Genomic DNA, 18,360 nt, shown 5'->3' with positions numbered 1-18,360 from the left:
AAGCCCACTTATCACACACCCGTCTTTGTATCCATGTGCCTGCTGGGTACCACCTCATCACATGGAGCCCCTTCAACTTTGGGCCCTGGCATTTCCAGTGAATTTGTTTCCAGACCAGCTCAGACCTCTGTAACCTTTCTTTCTGTCTACACGATGCCTCTGCTCTGACTCTGAATTTCCGTGGATCTATGAGAGCAATAAACGATGAGAGAATGCAACCTTTTACTAAAAGGGGAAGTATTATCCCCGTGGATCTTGAAATTCAGCACAAAGTGAAAATTTCCATTAGGCAAATGCATACAATTATAAATAATTAAGCAAAGGCCTTGAGTAGTAATTTATGTGTTTCTTTAAAAATGTCCCCAACCTACTGACATTGACCAGGAAGTACAAGAAATCTTGAGAATCAATGGAAACTCTGCTGAGTGCTAAAGGCAGACTTTGCCACGTAAGCCGGTTTGTAATGTCCCATTAGTATCCAATGACTATAAAACTTTTAGGATGCGTTTGGCTATGGTGTCAGGCGGTACCTGGGGCCCAGAAGTAGGAGTCACAGATTCATGGTAGAAAGAGCTTTGCTATTTTAATACTCTCAATAGGATGCACTTAACAATGAAAAGCATGCATTCTAGGTAGGCTTCATCTGTTGTGTTTACAGATATTGAAAGTCTATAGTTGTTATAACCTTGGTAAGGCAACAAGCAGGCACATAACGGCAAGTTTTCTACCATGTGGGCTGGAGTTAGGAATGGCAGAATAGACACAGTTCTGGCCAAAGAGATGAAGTAAACAAAGATCTGCTGAGGGGGAAAAAGCAAAAGAGTTGGGGGTTCAGGCAGCCGTTTGCTTGGCTCCCTAATAGCTTCCCAGAAAGCAGATGTGACTTCGGTGCTGCCGTCTTCCAAGCTTGAGTTAGCAAACGAGACTGACATCAACAAACTGAGATTGGCAAGTGGAGAGAGAGAGAAAAGGAGGACCCTGACTGTATCAGTGAGCACAGAGTTTTCTGTTCTTGCTGAAAGCATTCCTAAAGTGACGTACATTGTCATTAAAATTTGGGAGAATTTGAGATTGTGTTGAAGTCAACAAACACCAATGAATCTTCAAATGAAAAATCCAAATGGTGAAAAAGAGCTTCTTGAAACTTTAAATATATTTACATTTCTTCATCTGGGGGATGACCATCTTTTGGAGAGAAAACAAAAAAGACCCATGGACTGTCAAATAAGAACGTGATTATAGAGACCAAAGGGGGAGAATGTTATTAAAATTGGGACTCTCTTGGAAAATCCCCTATTGTGAGTTTATATCCTTAGGCCACTTTCCAAGAGCACTTTTATTTTACTTAAATTGAAGAACACAATTTTACACCCACTTTTCCAAGAGACACATTTCTGAATCATTTTTCAAAGTTGGCAAATAAAAACCGTGTAGAGATAAATCCCCTGCTTTGCTTTTGAGTCAGTCATTGTTCCCACCAAACAACAACGATGACAATATCCCCAGGGGCCCTGAGTAGAAAAGTCTTCATGCATTATTGTTAACTAAAATAATAGAACCATCTCTAGGGCTGTAATTGAGTTCATAATTCTTGGAAGATTTTTCCCATAGTAGCAGCTTTCTTCTAAACGCGAAAGGAGATGAGATTTTGGCACAGAATACCAGAGCTTCTGAGGTCACGAAACATTTGGATCTTTGATATTAAGCAGACAAAATATTTGGGTGTATTTCCTTTCCTTCTGACTGAGCTAGATGTTGGGTTATCAGGTTGACCCTTGGGTGTAGACTCAACGGATTCTTCCTCCATGTAGAAACAGCAGCTGAGAAAAAGGAACAGCGTTTGTGCCTTGTAATGTTGCCAGGCTGTTGTCAGCCTGACTCGACATCGGGGTAGCCCTAGGCTCCTGAGGCCTGTCCCCACTGTGACTTGGTGACAGGGGTCTCCTGCTGCCACTGAAATGGGACAGGGCACCAGGATGGTATGCCTGACATGGCGGGAAGGGAGTGGGATGGTAGGCCTGGTGAATTTCATTTCTGTTTAGTGATAACAGTCCCTATGTGACTTGGAGCAAGTCACATCCTGTCCCTGGGCCTCCATGTCCTGGTAGATCGGAATGAGGGTGGACAGTCCTGCAGATGACCCCGAGGGCAGCGAGAGGCCTCTTTTGTGGCATTTCTCTAGAGACGCAGCTACCCGGCCAGGCTCCCTCTCAGAATACACAGGAGCGAGAAGCAGCTGTGTAGGCCAGCCGGTCACCCTGTCCTGGGACTGCTGGCTGAAGGGAGGTCACGGGTTCACATTCTGAGGCTGCAGCCTGCCCCTTCCCTCCCCTGCCAGGCTGCCTTTGATCTCCAGATCACTTCACTCCACCGTCAACAGAGATTGCAGCTCACGCTGAGATCTGCGGGGGGCCAGTTCTTTCCCCCTCACCTTCAGGCCCTGAGCCTGTTGGTCGAGGCACGTGGAATTTCCACACCCCTCGCAGGTTGTGCAACTACTGTACAGATGCATTTTAAGTTTAATTACTGTTACTTTGTGCAGAGTGAACACTTGTTGATTTATTATGTTTTTCGATGGCCCACCCATCTGAATCACCGATGTTTAGCAATCGTCATGGGAGAGAAAGGGCCAGGTGACCAGGCTGAAAGCAACCATTCCTGGGTAACCGTCTGGAGAAGACTGCTTTGGAAGAAGCCAGGAACCTGCTGGAATTTGAACCCACATGTAAGAGATCTCCATTCCCTGATAGATTTGTTCTAACCTGGTTTGCCTGCCTCTCTGTGGAATACCTCTCTCCCCTTTCTGCCTTTTGAAATCATTTCTCCTGGCCTGATTTTGCTGCCTCTGCACCAGTGAGTAAGCAAACCCTCCGGTCACCTGCTTGCTGTGTGTCTTTGGGCAGGATACTTCCCCACTCTGAGCCTTTTTTTTCTCATTTGAAACATGGGAGTGAGATGCTGTGAGCTTTACACACAGGGCACTGATGGAGGCTGCCACAAGGTGCTGAGTGAGGGGTGGGCATTCTGAGACGCCCCTTCGTCGACCTTCCTTACGTCAGCGGCCGTGTCTCATCTGTAGGGTTTCACTCCACCTGGGTCACTCCAAGGAACCACATACTTCCTTGTTTGGGTGGGTCACAGTATGACTCACCTTGACCAGCAGCTCACCCTTGAGTCACCAGGAAGCCCGGGATGGATGTGACATCATCGGTAAACACAGCCAGTCATGGATATGGGGGCAGCTCTGTTTGTCTTGGAGATAAACGCCACCACTCTGGCTGGTGCTCAGTGGAGGAGATGAAGGACGGCAGGCCCTGGGCATTAACTTGGTGTGATGACGTGTCTGTGGAGGGACCCCAGCATCTCAGGGTGGGAGACATCCTCAGGGGTCACCCTGTCACTTTGTTACAGGAATCGAGAAGGGGGAAGCTGTGTCCTCAGCTGTGCAGGGAAAGGGTGCCCAGAGGCAGCCGTTCCTGTTGCCTGGTTTGCTGCTCTGAAGCTGAGCTCTAGTCTCCCCTGGGGTTGCTGTTATTTAAAGTCCAGGCAGAGAATCCCCTCATGCCCTGCTCCTGTCCTTATGTGTCTCAGCTCGACTATGGTGGCTCCCTTGAGGGCAGGGTGGGCTCCGAGCTCAGTGCCTGTGTCCACCACGGCAGAGAATGTATGGAGACCAATCTTCTTCCCCGGGTAAACGGAATACCCATTGGGACTGGAGTTGGCCATTTTCTTCAGGGCCATATCATTCTTGGTGATGACATGCTTCTGGACCCCAGGCTCTGGCCCAGCCCGGCCCCCGGCTGACGTGGCAGGTGCCCCTGGCTCCCTCCAGGGCTCTCCCGGGGCCAGGCTGGTGAGGCATAGGGCCTGTAACAACGTGCCCCGTGAACCCTACTGGAACCTGAGGCGGATGGAAAGGTCAGGAAAATGAGCCCATCTTTCTTTGAGGATTTGCTATTTTGTTCATCATAGTTTTTTTTTTTTTTTTTTTTTGCAGTAATTTTGATTTTCTAAAATGCCGCATTAAGATATCTTGCTCACCGAGTCAATTCTGTGCTGAGTCAACTGTCACCCTCACCTCACCTGTCTAGTCCTGTTCGTCCTGAATGCCCTCTTGTTGCTGTCCGTGAATCAGAGAGGTGTGGATGGACAGAAGGAGATGATCGCCCTGGGCCGCCCAGCCCTGGAGTTCCAGCTTGCCCTGCAGGGAAGGTGAAAAGGACGGTCTTGCTCTGGGGCTTGCATAGACTTGGAGCCTCTTAAACCTTCCTGAGCACCAGCTGCCTCCCAGGGCCCAGGAGGGCCTGGTGTGTGCCCGCTGCCCTGACTGCCCGCTCTGCCCACTAGATGGCGCGCTGGTTGCACAGGTGAGCACGGGGCCCCCTCCACCCCTGCCCCACCACCCCAGCTTTTGTGAATTGCTGGCCAGTTTGGAGAACACCTGTCCAGTTGATCCCCACCGCGGGCCCAAAGCATAGACGAGACTGAGGCACGGAGAGGCGAGCTGAGGTGACACACCTGATGCCTTTAACATATTAACATTGGCTGTGGGGTCTGGCATTGTACCTGCCATAGCCAAACTCCCCTTCCTCCTGGATCACTTTTTCTTGGTCTGTTTTAGAGGTACCTGTGCCAACCTGGTGAGAGCCATTGGACCCCTCCTTGGAAAAAGTTTGAAAATAATTTCCTGGGCTTCCAGAACAGCCCAGGAATAGATGAAGCACCTCTTTCCTGCACGTTTGCAGTATATGCGTTTGATTTGGGGTTTAGAGTTAACTCCTAACATTCTGTTTCAGATACGAATTTAACCATGCAATCCATCCATTCCTTGAAGAAATATTTATTGAGCACCTACTATGTGCAAACCACTAGAGATACTTGCCTTTGTGGAGCTCATGTTCTGGGGAGTTGGGGGTGGCAAATGATAAAAACAGGCAAAATTACAGTAGTTATTAATGCTCTAAATAGTCTCAGTTCTCCTTTTCTGGGCGCATGGTAGGATTTTACTCCCTGGTCTTGTGATTGCGAGAAACCATGTGGCCAGTTCTGCCCAATGAATTGAGAAATGATGTTACTTCCAGGCCAAAGCATTTGATTGCTGATGAGAGACCCTCTAGAGCCTTCCCTCTGCCCCTGGACGTGGAAACTAGAAACATTTCAGATGGAGGCTGTGCAGTCAGCCTAGGTCCCTGAGCCTTGTAGCACAAGTGAGAAATCAACATTTGTTTCTTTAAGTCACTGAGATTTTGAGGGTGTTTGTTATTGCAACAACAAAAGAAATCTTAAATAATTATTCAAAAGTAATTTGGGGGCTTCCCTGGTGGCGCAGTGGTTGAGAGTCTGCCTGCCGATGCAGGGAACACAGGTTCGTGCCCCGGTCCGGGAAGATCCCACATGCCGCGGAGCAGCTGGGCCCGTGAGCCATGGCCGCTGAGCCTGCGCGTCCGGAGCCTGTGCTCCGCAACGGGAGAGGCCACAACAGTGAGAGGCCCGTGTACCACAAAAAAAAAAAAAAAAAAAGTAATTTGGCTAACTTCTCTTCATTTATTTTATATTTATTAATATGTTACTTCTATGATGACAATAAAAATGATATTCTTAGGAAAAATAAATAAAATGTCTACTAGACCCCAAGTGGAGATGTGTGGGAGACACTGGATGATTGAGTCTGGAGTTAGGAGAATATAAATTTGGGAGTCATTGACAGAAAGATGGTATCAATAGTTTAACGTCTCAAAACACTTTGGCTGGTTATGAAGAGAAACTTTGAAGTGCAGCGTTATAGCCAGGGCCGATTCTAAGGGCTTAGATGAGGATTAGGGAAGACGATGTGGTGAGCTTACTGTCACCTTTGATGGTGTCAGGGAGGTTATTCTGTTCTCTTTGCTTTAGGAATGTCAAGGTCATGGTCCATTGCATCATGCAATGCTCCTCCATCCTACTAAATTTCATCTTTTGCTAAATCCTGGGAGAAGTTCTGCTTTCCCTGAGGAACTGACATGCTTCCTCTTTCCCCAAAATGAAAATCATGAAAAGATTGTGTGTCTCTTTTCTCTTCAGTTGCCAGGGAGCTCAAAGCCAAATTTGAAACTCAACTTTACTACATTAACCACTTGCACCTGTAAAGCCTGCATATTTGTGTTTTTACTTTCCCTCCCCCTGACTTCTTACTTTAAATTCCCAGTCTTAATTTTTAAAATTTTTATTTTATCATGTGTTCTTGCTAGAGTCATCTCAAGTCTATATGGAATGAGGTGGAGTGTAAAATAAAGAAAGGAATGTAACTGAATAGAGTTGCAACTCATTTATAAGTGAAAAAGATATTGAAATTTTGTCTCTAAGATAATTTCCTATATGCAGTCTTATATTCCAGCTGAATTTCATTATAAAATTGAAAATGTGTTCCTCAAGGAAAAAGAATCCTAGTTCTGAAATGTTATAAAAATCACACTTTTAAATTGCAGCAAATATGTAAATTCACATATCTTAAAGAAAGCAAGTTATTGTAAGATACTGAGAATAATATGCAAAATAAGTCATAGAATACAAATGCAAAAGAACTAGAGTTGTTTTGATGTTTTAGGACAAGGATTTAAAGCTTGTGGGAAAAAGAATGTGAGTGTTGCTAACAGGACATGCTGCTCTGTGAGACTCCACAGCCCACCTTTTTCCCGGAATTACTGAAGCAGGTTTCTCAGGGCTTAGTCAGCCTTGACTTTGCCACACACCTATAAGCACCTGATTTATTAGTCTGTCAATATCGGCTCTTCAAATCATTCATTTTTTAAACTTATTTAAAGAGGAACTGGTCTAAGTAATATACAGTAGGTGTGAATTCATGGATTTGCTGTTTTCTTAATGCACATTAAAATCAATGCATAGCTATTAAACGAAAAAATGATATAGTGTGTTCCCCTAAAAGCACCTCTTTCACCACATGCCCCCCCGCAGCACGTGAGGGGTTCTGCTCCCAGCCTTTGGAAGTTGCCAGTGGGTCTTGAAAACAACTAGATAAACTAGGCTGAAGGGAGGAGGGGCCCTGGCATCAGCTGAGATACATGTGTAACTGATTCAGCAGAGGCGGGAGGCTCCCCCCAGTTAAAGGGAAAATGAGGTGAAGTGCGGATATTCTTGCAGAACACACATGACAGAGTCCTGCAGAGTGAATGCTGAATGGAACCCTTGAGAAAGATCTTAAGAAAGCCAGCTGGGATGAGGACACTGCACTGCAATATGGTCACCACCCGCATCTAGTCCCCCTCCGGCTCTTGCCTGTTGCGATGCTCACCCATTTGGGCCAGCTGTACAAATACATCATTAGTTTCTAATAGTAAATCTTGCTCTTGGCTTTTAGAACTGTGGTTCTCCAATGTCGTCCCTGGACCAGCAACAGCATCACCTGGGCACTTGTGAGAGATGCAGACTCTTGGGCCCCACCCTAGCCCTGCAGGGATTCCAATGGATGCTGACGTTTGAGGACCACTGTTGTACAGTCAACAGAAGGCCATTGGCAAGGAGACCTGGGTTCAATGTCCAGGTCTGTAGCCAACAAGCTGTGACCTAACGTCAAATCACTCACAGATTCAGTCTCCTCAACCATAATGTGAGAAAACGCCTGGTTCTGAGCAGAGGTTCCCAGCCCAGAGGTCTATTAGAATTACCTGGCATCTTCTCAAATATGATGCTCCTACACCAGCTGCTGCAATACAGTCAGCCCTCCATATCCACGGGTTCCACATCTGTATTCAACCAACCTTGGAGATACATAGTATTTCCAACTATTTACATAGCATTTACATCGTATTTACAACTACTTACATAACATTTACATTGTATTAGGTATTATAAGTAATCTAGAGATGACTTAAAGTATACTGGAGGAAGGGCAGTAGGTTTTATGCAAATACTACACGATTTCATATAAGGAACTTGAACATGCTTGGATTTTGGAATCCTCTGGGGTCCTAGAATCCCTCTTGGATACTGAGGGATGACTGTACTTTATGATTCTGTTTATATTAAGGTCTGAAACAGGCAAAAACAAATCTGTAATGGGAACAATCAGAGCAGTGGTTGTCTGGGGAGATGGGAGGGGTGATTGGGAAGGGGCGGGAGGGAACTTTCTGGGCTGATGCTGCTATTCTGTCTCGATGGGAATATGGGTTACACAGGTGTATGCAGTTGTCAAAAATGTGTTGAATGGTACACTGAAGATTTGTGCATTTTATTGCATGCATATTTTACCTCAAAAGAAAAACAAAAGGGCTGTAAACAAATATTGGACTCTAGTTAATAGTTTATGTGCTGAAGTGTTTAGGGATGAAATGCACTGACATCCCAATTCATTTTGAAATACATCAAATTATTAGATGGCTTGTTGACTGGACAGAGAAATGGCTAGTTGGATAGATATGTGATAAAGTAAGTATAATATCCAATAAGATGTTAGTTGCAGAATCCAGGTGGTGGGTATACAAGTAATCACTGCAAAGTTCTTTCAATTTTTCTTTAAGTTTGAAAATTTTTATCATAAAATGTTGGAGGGGAAAATTCTGATGCTGGTATTCCACACTCACGTCTATTAGCTCAGGATCCTTCCTACCATTGGAAGGAAGGAAACTTCTACCGTTGGAGGGAGGTACCTTTCTTTCTACAAGGTAGCAGTTTTTAAGCCATTCGTGCAGACATTCTGGGGAGAGGTGACACATGGGGAGACTGTTGGTTTTTACTCCTGACAATGAATTTTTTGGGCTGGAATCTTCCAACAGGTAACGATAATGGGAAAGGCATAGGTGGTGCACCTGAGCTTCATTGCTGTTAGAGCCACGCCGCCCCTCAGCTGCAGGCATTTGGGGCCCCGGCTGCCACCTGTTCTCTGGGTGCAAGATTAGGGCTCCCCCCTGCAGAGCTTCTACTTGCCTCCGCCACCAAGGGGAGCTGTCACTCCAGCAGTTGCCTGAAGTGCCCACAATATTCAAACCCAGAGCTTGGAACGATTCTGATTCTGTGCCCCCTGAGGGGATTACAGGGCTCTTCCCATCATGCCTCGCTTCCCCTGTTAATCCATAACCCTAAAAAGGACCAAGCCTCCGAGCCATGGACCGTCTTTCCAGATCTGCATGTTCTCTGACTCAACGCACCTCCCCACCCCCATCCTTCCTCAAACTTGACTGATGGCACCGTGAGATCCATGGCCAGCAAACTCCCTTCTGGGTGTGTTCTCCTGGCTCTTACCTGGCTCGCCGCCTCGCCTGGTGCCCACTCATGGGTGCTCTTCTCTTACACCCCGCGCACTGCAGAATCCTGCAGGGGTCAGTATCCTCTGTGCTCCCGTGACATCTCCTTCGCGTTCAAAACCCAGCCATATCACCTGCTGTCCGTCTGCTGGTCATCTCATTCGCTGGGGACATGGTTCCTGGCTTACTGTTTCCTCCATCCTCCTGTCTTATTCTCCAGGACCCATGTGGATGGACCATCCTACCCCCTGGTCTCTCGCTACCTTGATTCCCTCACCTCCAGTGATCTTTCCAACACTCCGATCCAGTCACCCCTTCCTGTAGTCACACCCGGGACCCTGACTTTATCTGGAAAAGAGATCCAAGCATCTCTCCTGCCCCCCACTAGCTCTAGCACTCCCGCCAGCCTCATCCGGAGCTCCCACCATCTCACGGAATGACTCCCTCCCTTACTCATCACCCCTCGTTTAATCACCTCCCTTGTCTCTCTCCTGCCGTCATCCCCCACTGAGCACACCCCAGCGTGGTTGACACACACACTGGCTGGCTCTTCTCCATCTTCTCCCAGCATCCCTGTGCTGCCCGGCAATCCCACTACTTTCCCCGTAGGTTGTTCTCCTACTCTCTGCAATGAGGACTTCGTACCTCCTCTTCTCTCCTCGGCTGCCCAAGCTCCTACCCAACCACCTTCTGCTTAGCGGACGCCCCCATCTCTAACTTCATCCAGGAACGACAAGCCAGCAGAGTGAGCTCTCTCCTTCCTGCCACCGTCTGCCCGCCGCTTTCCATTCCCACTTCACAGCGGAAGAATCGTGCCTTCTCCTCCGTGAAGCCAGCTGCCCCCCTAGATCCGGTGCCCATCCCTTCTTGCTGCTCAGGCTTGTCACTCTTACCAGATCCCTGTTTCCTAGTCAACTGGAAACTTTCACTAGAGGGAGGAGAACTGGCTCTATAGTTGGGGACCCAAATGTCACTGAATTTTTCTAATTGCCACCTGGCTAAGGACAGGCCTGGGGGGGCGTCTGGTCTTGGTACAAGTCTTTCAGGTGACCCTGGTCTTTGGTCCACACATGTCCCTCTCGGGGTGGCTTCTGGGAATTAATGAGCTCTGACACAGAACAGCATCTCAAAGTTCTTCCAGACCTGCATGTCCTCATCCAATCCCCCCACCCTCACCCCGCCCGGTCCAGGCATTCTCACCCCCGGCAGGTGAGTAAAAGGACACCTCTGTGTCCACGGAGGACATACCTGAGATAGCACAGCCAGAGCTCCCAGCACTCAGAAGATGCTTGCTACCCCGGGATGGTCGTGCAGGGGTGTGTAGAGGGCATGTCAGAGGATGCTCCTCCACTATCACTGAGCCCGGGGAGGTGAAGGCGCTCTGGGTGTTCTCGCTCAGGGAGGGGTCAGGCAAGGTGGTCAGAAACCCAGCAAAATATTGCGCAGCAGCCAGGGTAACGGGTTAGATGAACGCAAAGCAGCATTTTTAAAGCCGAGAGCTGCCTGGAAACGGAAGGACGATGAGGCCCACAGTGCTTGCATTTGTGGCCATTAAAATACCTGCACCAAAAACAACACAGGTGTTTCAGAGCACACATGAAAACAAGTGTACACGTGGAGCCCATCGGAATGGTTATCTGTGGAAGGGGGAGGTGGGGTAACAGACAGAGACAGGAGTGGGGTCTTGCATGGGGTCCTGCTGCCGTGGGCCATGGGCTGGACTGAGAGTGGGGTGCACTCGGTGTTCTCAGCTGAATTCCCCCCATCTAACGCAGCAAGGTGACCTCACCTGTGACTCTTACTCCAGTCTCCCCTGTGAAGTGCGGGTACAGCTCAGAGACCCACACTTTCCTGGGCCTCACAGCCCCTCGGAAACAAGCTTCTGTTGGTAAAAGCCAAGAGGCCACTCCTTGCTGGGAACATAACTGAGGTCCCAACCATTAAAAAGCAAAAAGGTTCCAGCACCCACCACCTGCTGGTGCATTTCCCTATTTCCAGTGACACTCAGTGCCCAGGTCTGGGCCTCGAACTCCTGGGGTCTGGTCGGCCCAGTCTTGGGGAGCCACGAGGGTTTGTGTGTTCAGTGGGGGTGGGTACTCCTCGGGGGAAAGGTATCGGCACGCCTACCTGAGACGACGGGGCCCAAGGGGGCTGGTCTCAGAGCCGGGGGTCCTGAAGTTAGTGAGCTGGGCCTGGAGGGGGCGTCCAGATCCCTCTTGTCTGCAGACCTGTGGTCTCACACCAATGAGCTTCCCGGGAACTACGTCTGATTCCAAGCTACCAAGGTGAATGAGGAGTTGGGAAGAGTCGCACGTGGTCAGGGGGCTCTTGGGGGCCCGGAAGGGCCGCGCCACTGCCCATGCCCTGCCATGCCCATGCCCTGTGGCAGGAGGGGATGGAGCTCCAGAGGAGGAGCAAGGGGCAGCCGAGGGGCCATTGCCGTGCTGTGGTAGAGAGACCCTCACTTAAGCTAGACCCGTCTCCTCAGACCCTCACGAGGAAAGTGGAGGTTTGCTCTACTTTTATGTAGAAATCCACCCAGATTGGACATTCTCATGAGAATGTCACTTAAACAGAACAGACGTCAGTTTGCAGGTGAGAACTTCCGTGTTCATAGCCCTGGGACACACACCCGACCTTTTCATGGAGGAAATCAGGAATTTGGAAAATCGCTGTCATTTTTTGTGCAAAGGAAACTCAAATGTTTCCCTCTATAGAAACTTGTAATTAGAAAAGAAGGCAAGTTGCCAAGGGGGGGTTGCAGGGGGGAGGGAAGGACTGGGAGGTTGGGATGAGCAGATGCAAACTATTATGTAGAGAACGGATAAACAACAAGGGCCTACTGTAGAGCACAGGGAACTATCCTGTGACAAACCATAATGGAAAAGAATATAAGAAAAAGAATGTATATATATGTATAACTGAATCTCTGCTGTACAGAAGAAATTAATATAACATTGTAAATCAACTATACTTCAATAAAATGAAAAAAAAAACAAGGCAGAAGTCTGATCTCCTGTTTCTTGCAGGTGAATTAATCGCTTCTCATCTTGTAATATTTACAGGATAGGGATGATGAGCTGAGGGGAAGGAGAGAAAAGAACCTCTTAAAAAAGAGGAATTTTTAGGCACAAAAAGGAAACTGTATTAATCAAGGTTCTCCAGAGAACGGAACCTATATATATATATATATATATATATATATATATATCTATCTCCCGTGATCCAGCGAAGTTGATACATATAATTAACCACCACGGAAATCATACCTGTTAAGGAAGACAAGATGCTCCTTAAAAAGGAGGAGAGGGCTTCCCTGGTGGCTCAGTGGTTGAGAATCCGCCTGCCAAGGCAGGGGACACGGGTTTGAGCCCTGGTCCGGGAAGATCCCACATGCCACGGAGCAACTAAGCCCGTGTGCCGCAGCTACTGAGCCTGCACTCTACAGCCCGTGAGCCACAACTACTGAGCCCATGTGCCACAACTACTGAAGCCCGTGCGCCTAGAGCCCGTGCTCCACAACAAGAGAAGCCACCACAATGAGAAGTTTGTGCACTGCAATGAAGAGTAGCCCGCGCTCGCCATAACTAGAGAAAGCCCGTGTGCAGCAATGAAGACCCAATGCAGCCAAAAACAAACAAATAAATAAATAAATTTATTAAAAAAGAAAAGGAGGAGACACAGATGATGAGGTTGGGTAGGAGCCTTGAGTGGCTGCATAGGAGGACTTCTGGGTGTAGACCAAGTGGGTCCTTCTAGAACCTTCTAGGAACTGTTCCTCTCATGTTATGGTCTAGCACGCCTCAGCATTGGAAAGCACAATTCCTGCGTTGCTGGGATTCCAATAGAATGGGAAAGCAGAAATGGCTGGTTTTCTTTAAGCTGACATTTAAGATGTTTCCCAGGGTTCATTTACAAAGCAGTTCATTTAATAATAATAACTTTTAGCCACCAACGATATTATTGTTTTTCCAAAAAAAAAGAAACGTTTCTAATGGGCTGACCATGAGTTGCCAGCCTTGTGTTGGCTCATGGTGGAATAATCAGGCTAGGCCAAGCTGGGGGGCACCCACATTTTTGGGTTCTTCCTCCCATACAAGGTCCAATGCTGCCTAGACTGACCCCATGGAAGAAACTGCTTCTGAGGTTGGGGCAAAGCTCTCTCCCACTTCCCCCTTCTTCCTGTGGTCCCACGTCTCACAGGTGCCACAGCAGGACCCGGCCATCCTCTCTGGGCCCAATGACCCAAGTGGTGGGCTGCTTTGCAGACAGCGCTGGTGTGGGAGAGATGGCCAAGTGTCCACTAAGTCCTGCTCTCCATCTTAGAGTTTAGAGTTGGGCTGGTGCTATGGACTGAATGTCTGTGCCCCACCAAATCCGTATGTTGAAACCCTAATCCCAAGGTGATGGTATCAGGAGGTAGGGCCTTTGGGAGATGATTAGGCCATGAGGGTGGAGCCCTGATGAATGAGATTAGTGCCCTTATAAAAGAGACCCCAGGGAGCTCCCCTGCACCTTCTGCCACATGAGGATACCGAGGAAAGATGTCATCTGTGAACCAGGAAGCGGGTGCTCACCAGACACAGAATCTGCTGATGCCTTGGTCCTTGACTTGCAGCCTCCAGAACCATGAGAAATAAACGTCTGTTGTTTACATGCCACCTGGTCTATGGTATTTCTGTTACGGCAGCCTGAACTGACTGAGAGGTGGGAAGGGGAGGCCCAGCCTGTCTCTGTTTTCCAGCAGCACCCATCGCTTCTCATGTTTTGGTGGGCTCATACACGGCAGGCTGTGTTTTCCCAAAAATGACATTGACACTGTTTCTGGTCTCATCTGTACTTGCTGCTCTCCCCTTGAGAGGTGAACCAGGGGTGGGTCTTTGTGACAGCCTCAACCAATAGAGTAAGCAGATGTGATCTGTGGGACTTCCAAGCCAGGACTCAGAAGGTGATGCAGCTTCCGCCTGGCTCTCTTTTGTGACATGTGTCGTTTGGAGCCTGAGCCACTTTGCATGAGTTTGGCTGCCCTGGAGCTGCCATGCTGGAGAGACCACGGGGAGGTAAATGTGTACGAGGCCCCCGGTTGAGTCTTCCCGGCCCCCCTCCCCCCATGCGAGAGACCCTGAGCAAGAGCCACCCAGCTGAGCCCAGATCATCCCACATTTGTGAACCAAAAAACGTTTGGTCATTGTTTCAAGCCACTGTTTCAGTGTGGTTCGTTACACAAAAACAGATCAGTGGAATACCATGTGGCCATATTCACCAACAGCATGTGAAGCAAAGTGAAGCGGGTTGTTTCCAGATCAAGGTGGTTATGAAGTAGGGAGATCATATATCCGAGTTTGCCCTTACTGAGTTTATTGTCTTGGTATAATTCTTAATAACACCCCCTTTCACTCTCAAAAGTGTCCTGGTTTGGGAGATATGTTCTATAGTCACCCTTTAAGAACCAGATGTGTCTTATAACTCTCTTTCCTTCCCTTGGGTTGGTGCAGACAAGCATAGTAACCTTGGAGGAGCCACAAGATGGAAGGGACCTGGGTAACTGAATCACTGCATAGAGGATGATTCCAGATCCCAACTCAGGACTCTAAGTGAACAAGAAATAAACTTCCAAGGTGAGTGACTTTTTTTGAGCCCTGACGCAGTTTATTTGTTATAGCAGCTAGCATGACCCTTAAATTGGTTATGAGCAAAATTAGAAATCTTCATCTTGTCTTACAAAGTGAGAGTACAAGGTGTCGGTGTCAGGAATCTGAGCCTGTTCGTTTCACCCCTTCAAACCCCTAAAGTGTGTGGCTCCATAGCCAAGGTTGTGCAATCTTTGTGCACAAATAAATATATGTATATCTTCTAACGATTCATCACAAGCAAGGACAATGTTTCCGTCAGTTTACTTCCCCGTTCTGTCTTTACCAGATCAGATGTGCTTGTGACTGTGGATTCTTCAGGTTGTAAAAGGAAGAAAAAATCATCTGTGTTCAAGATGACTGTGGGCTTTGGGAGTCAGGTGGGCTTCGTGTAAATTAGTGTGAAGATGTTCGCTAGCCGTGCTGCCAGGAAAACATCACTTAATCTGTGTCCCAGGTTCCCTGAAATGACGATACTAATATTGACTTTCCTCTCCTTATTTCTCCTCTTCCCCTTCCTTCTTTCTCCCCTTCGTAACATCTTGACAAGTTCATCCATGCACACCTATGAAATAAGAGGTCCCAAAGTGCATACGGTGAATGGTACGTCTGCCTGGGTGACTTTCAGTCTTCATCTTGAACTTGGAGTAAAGTGGTGCTACAGAGAGATGATGGGTCAGGACCCACGTCCTGGTGCAGCAGATGCTCTTGGTGCCTGTCCCACCCCATGTCCCCACGTCCACCTCTGACGTCATCTGCAGCTCAATGGAAAGCTGGTGAGCTCAGGCCATGTGCAGGGGTGGCCCCGCCACCAGCGGGCCCCAGGGACAGCCTTCACCAGTGGAAGCAGGAGCTGGTGCACAGATGCCCCAGTCCGTGGTCTTGGAGGGACGAGTCTGAGTCACAGTCTCCTGGGTGCTCAGGTGTCGTGGGTGGATTGAGAGCCGGTGGCCTTCAGGGGAGGCAGCTCAATCACCGCTGATGAGCTTTTCCTTCTTCTCGCCTTATTAGATTCCTAGGGCTGCCACAACAGAGTGCCACAAACTGGGTGGCTTAAAGCAGCTGAAGTGTATTGGCTCACAGTTCTGGGACTAGGACTGCAGAATCAAGGTGTTAGGGTCATGCTCCCCCTGAAAGCTGTAGGGGGTTCCTCCCTTTGGCATCCCTGGGCTTGTGGCTGCATCACTCCAGGCTCTGCCTTTGTCATCACATGCTTTCCCTGTGTGTCTCTGTCTTCTTATAAGGACACCAGTCATCTTGGATTAGCAGTCCACCCTTCTCCAGTATCGCCTCATCTCAACAAACTGCAACAACCCTATATCCAAATAAGGTTACGACCTGAGCCTCTGGGGGTCAGGACCTCCCATCTCTTTTGGAGGGATCTGTTTCATTCTCTTTGCTCCCTCCTTCCTCTTTCCCGTGATCACCTCCAGTACAACTACCTGACCCAGTCCTTGTCACAGGCTCCGCTTTTGGAGGAAACCAAACCCAAATACCTGGGGCCCGTCTCCCAGCTTCACGGTTCCCCAGCTCCGCGTCCTGACTTACTGTGTTGTGAGGTGTGTTAGTCTCTCCGTGCCCTGCCACGCTGGAGGTTTGTCACTCAGATCTCCGTGTGCTGCAGATCCGGGGGCTCTGCGGGGCGGCAAGCTGAGTGCTGATTCTGGGACTCCCGCTCCTTCCAATTCTAGATGCTGCCGTCTTGAAACATGGCCTTCACAGCGAACAATGGAGGGGAAGAGAGAGGGTGAGAGGTTGACAGAGGCTTATATTCGGGTGTGGAAGCAGCATGCATGAGTCCTATGCATATTCTGTGTCCTAGAACCAGTCCACCAGGAAATGTCATCTGTGTGCCCAGGAGGAGAAGGTGGGCTGAGGGAGTATCTGGTCTGTTTTTGCCAAACTCGCCCTCTGAAATTGCAGTTTCCTTGTCTATAAAATGGGATTCACTTTTGCCCTGTATCCTTGAGTCTCAGCTCTGAGTTAGGAGAGCTGCTCATGACAGCCTGGCGGCACACAGTAGGGACAGACAAGTGAGACTCTGGTTTGTATTGCGGCCAGGTGGGGCAGCCGTTTGATTGCCACATCAGCTGCTCATCCCTACGGGGCCATCCCTAAGGAAGGATTACAAGTCCCAACCCACTGACATCAGGCTTGGCCATGGGATGAAATGTGGGTGGAGCTCCTGGGGGTCAGGAAGGATCTGTTTCATTCTCTTCGCTCCCTCATCCGTCTTTCTCAGGATCCCCTCCCATTTTCTTGTCCTACATTACCCCTTCCCTCTGCTGAAAACCCAGAATGTGCCAGTAGAAGTGGCCCCTTTAGCCTTGGTCCTAGAATAAAGAGGACAGAGAGAAAAACCACAGCTGACCTGCAGCTAACAATGAAGATGATGAGAAACCAGCCTCTCTCCCTGTCTCCCTCCCTCCCTCTCTCTTTTTTCTTTCTTCCTTCTTCCCTCCCTCCCTTCCTTCTTTTCTCCCTCTCTTTTTCTTTGCCACTGAAATTTTGGGGGCTGTTTGTTACAGCAGCATAACCTAACTTTTCCTGACTGATACATCAGCAATGCCCTCATCTGGCCTTGTCAATGTCCTCCTCCCTGACATGGTCCCTGAGTAAGGAAGTGTCTCTTGACTTGGGTCCCAAATCCTGGTGTGGAAACTTTGTGATCCAAGCTGGATCCTATGGAGCCCCCTCTTTCCTAAGGTCCAGGAATTTGGGACAAAAGACCAATTATTCATATCTGTCAGCCCCAGAAGATGCAATCAGAGAGAGGCAGAGAACAAGACAGACCATATCGGCCCCCAGACCCTAAGACCCATCTGGTCTGGACTGAGCACCTCGCTGCCTCATGAGAGAAGAGGGTGGGGGTGGCCAGCCCAGCCCTCTGTTACATCCGCATGGGAGGAGGAGGAGGGGGCCAGGGAGGAGGGTTGGCCGGGCCTGAGTCTCATCACTCCCTAGGTTCACCAGGATCACAAGTCAAAGGAGAGAGGTGAGTCCTAGGGACGTGTGAGTCCTTAGATAACAGTGACCTTCCCGCTAGCGAACGGGCTCCAAAGTGGCCCTGGACTCAGACCCGCCCATCGAGGCTACCCCCACTCCCTCGCTCACAGAGGGGGGCTGGGGTCATGTCAGGAAAGCTTCCCGAGTGAGTTTTCACCCTAGAAGACACGTGAAAGCCAGGTGAAAACATGTTTGCAAAACTGCTTTGTAAATAGTGAAGTGTAACGCATATGACGGATGTAATTTTAAGAGAGGTGGAGGAGAACTCTCATTTTAATCCAGGGAAGCTTCCTGAATCAGACCTCTCTTTCCCGGATCCTGATTGCTTGTGGAGGATGCTGATTAGAAGACGTGGGAAATACTTCTTTCGATCTAGAACAGGCAGGTGGATGTTTTGGTAGTAGGTTTTCCTACGGACCAGGCGGGTGGAAAACTTTATCTAGAAGTGCCTCCCGTTAGTGTGGAATCAGCGGCATCAGATGCCTCTG

General features: G+C 48.7%; 1 protein-coding gene and 1 long non-coding RNA gene across 2 annotated transcripts in view; one reads left to right on the top strand and one right to left on the bottom strand.

Moving 5' to 3' along the window:
• BAIAP2L1 (BAR/IMD domain containing adaptor protein 2 like 1) overlaps nucleotides 1-18,360 on the bottom strand; it is a 161,970-nt gene that overhangs the window by 96,120 nt on the left and 47,490 nt on the right. The window lies entirely within an intron of this gene.
• Nucleotides 2,617-6,289, top strand: LOC125961435 (uncharacterized). The gene is made up of 2 exons (XR_007472164.1): nucleotides 2,617-2,725; nucleotides 3,998-6,289. It is a non-coding gene; the product is annotated as an uncharacterized LOC125961435 (long non-coding RNA).

Source organism: Orcinus orca, chromosome 16, assembly GCF_937001465.1.
Source record: "Orcinus orca chromosome 16, mOrcOrc1.1, whole genome shotgun sequence".
Taxonomy (NCBI): Eukaryota; Metazoa; Chordata; class Mammalia; order Artiodactyla; family Delphinidae; genus Orcinus; species Orcinus orca.
The sequence above is the reverse complement of the archived record's forward strand: the minus strand, read 5'-3'. Positions and strand labels throughout refer to the sequence as shown.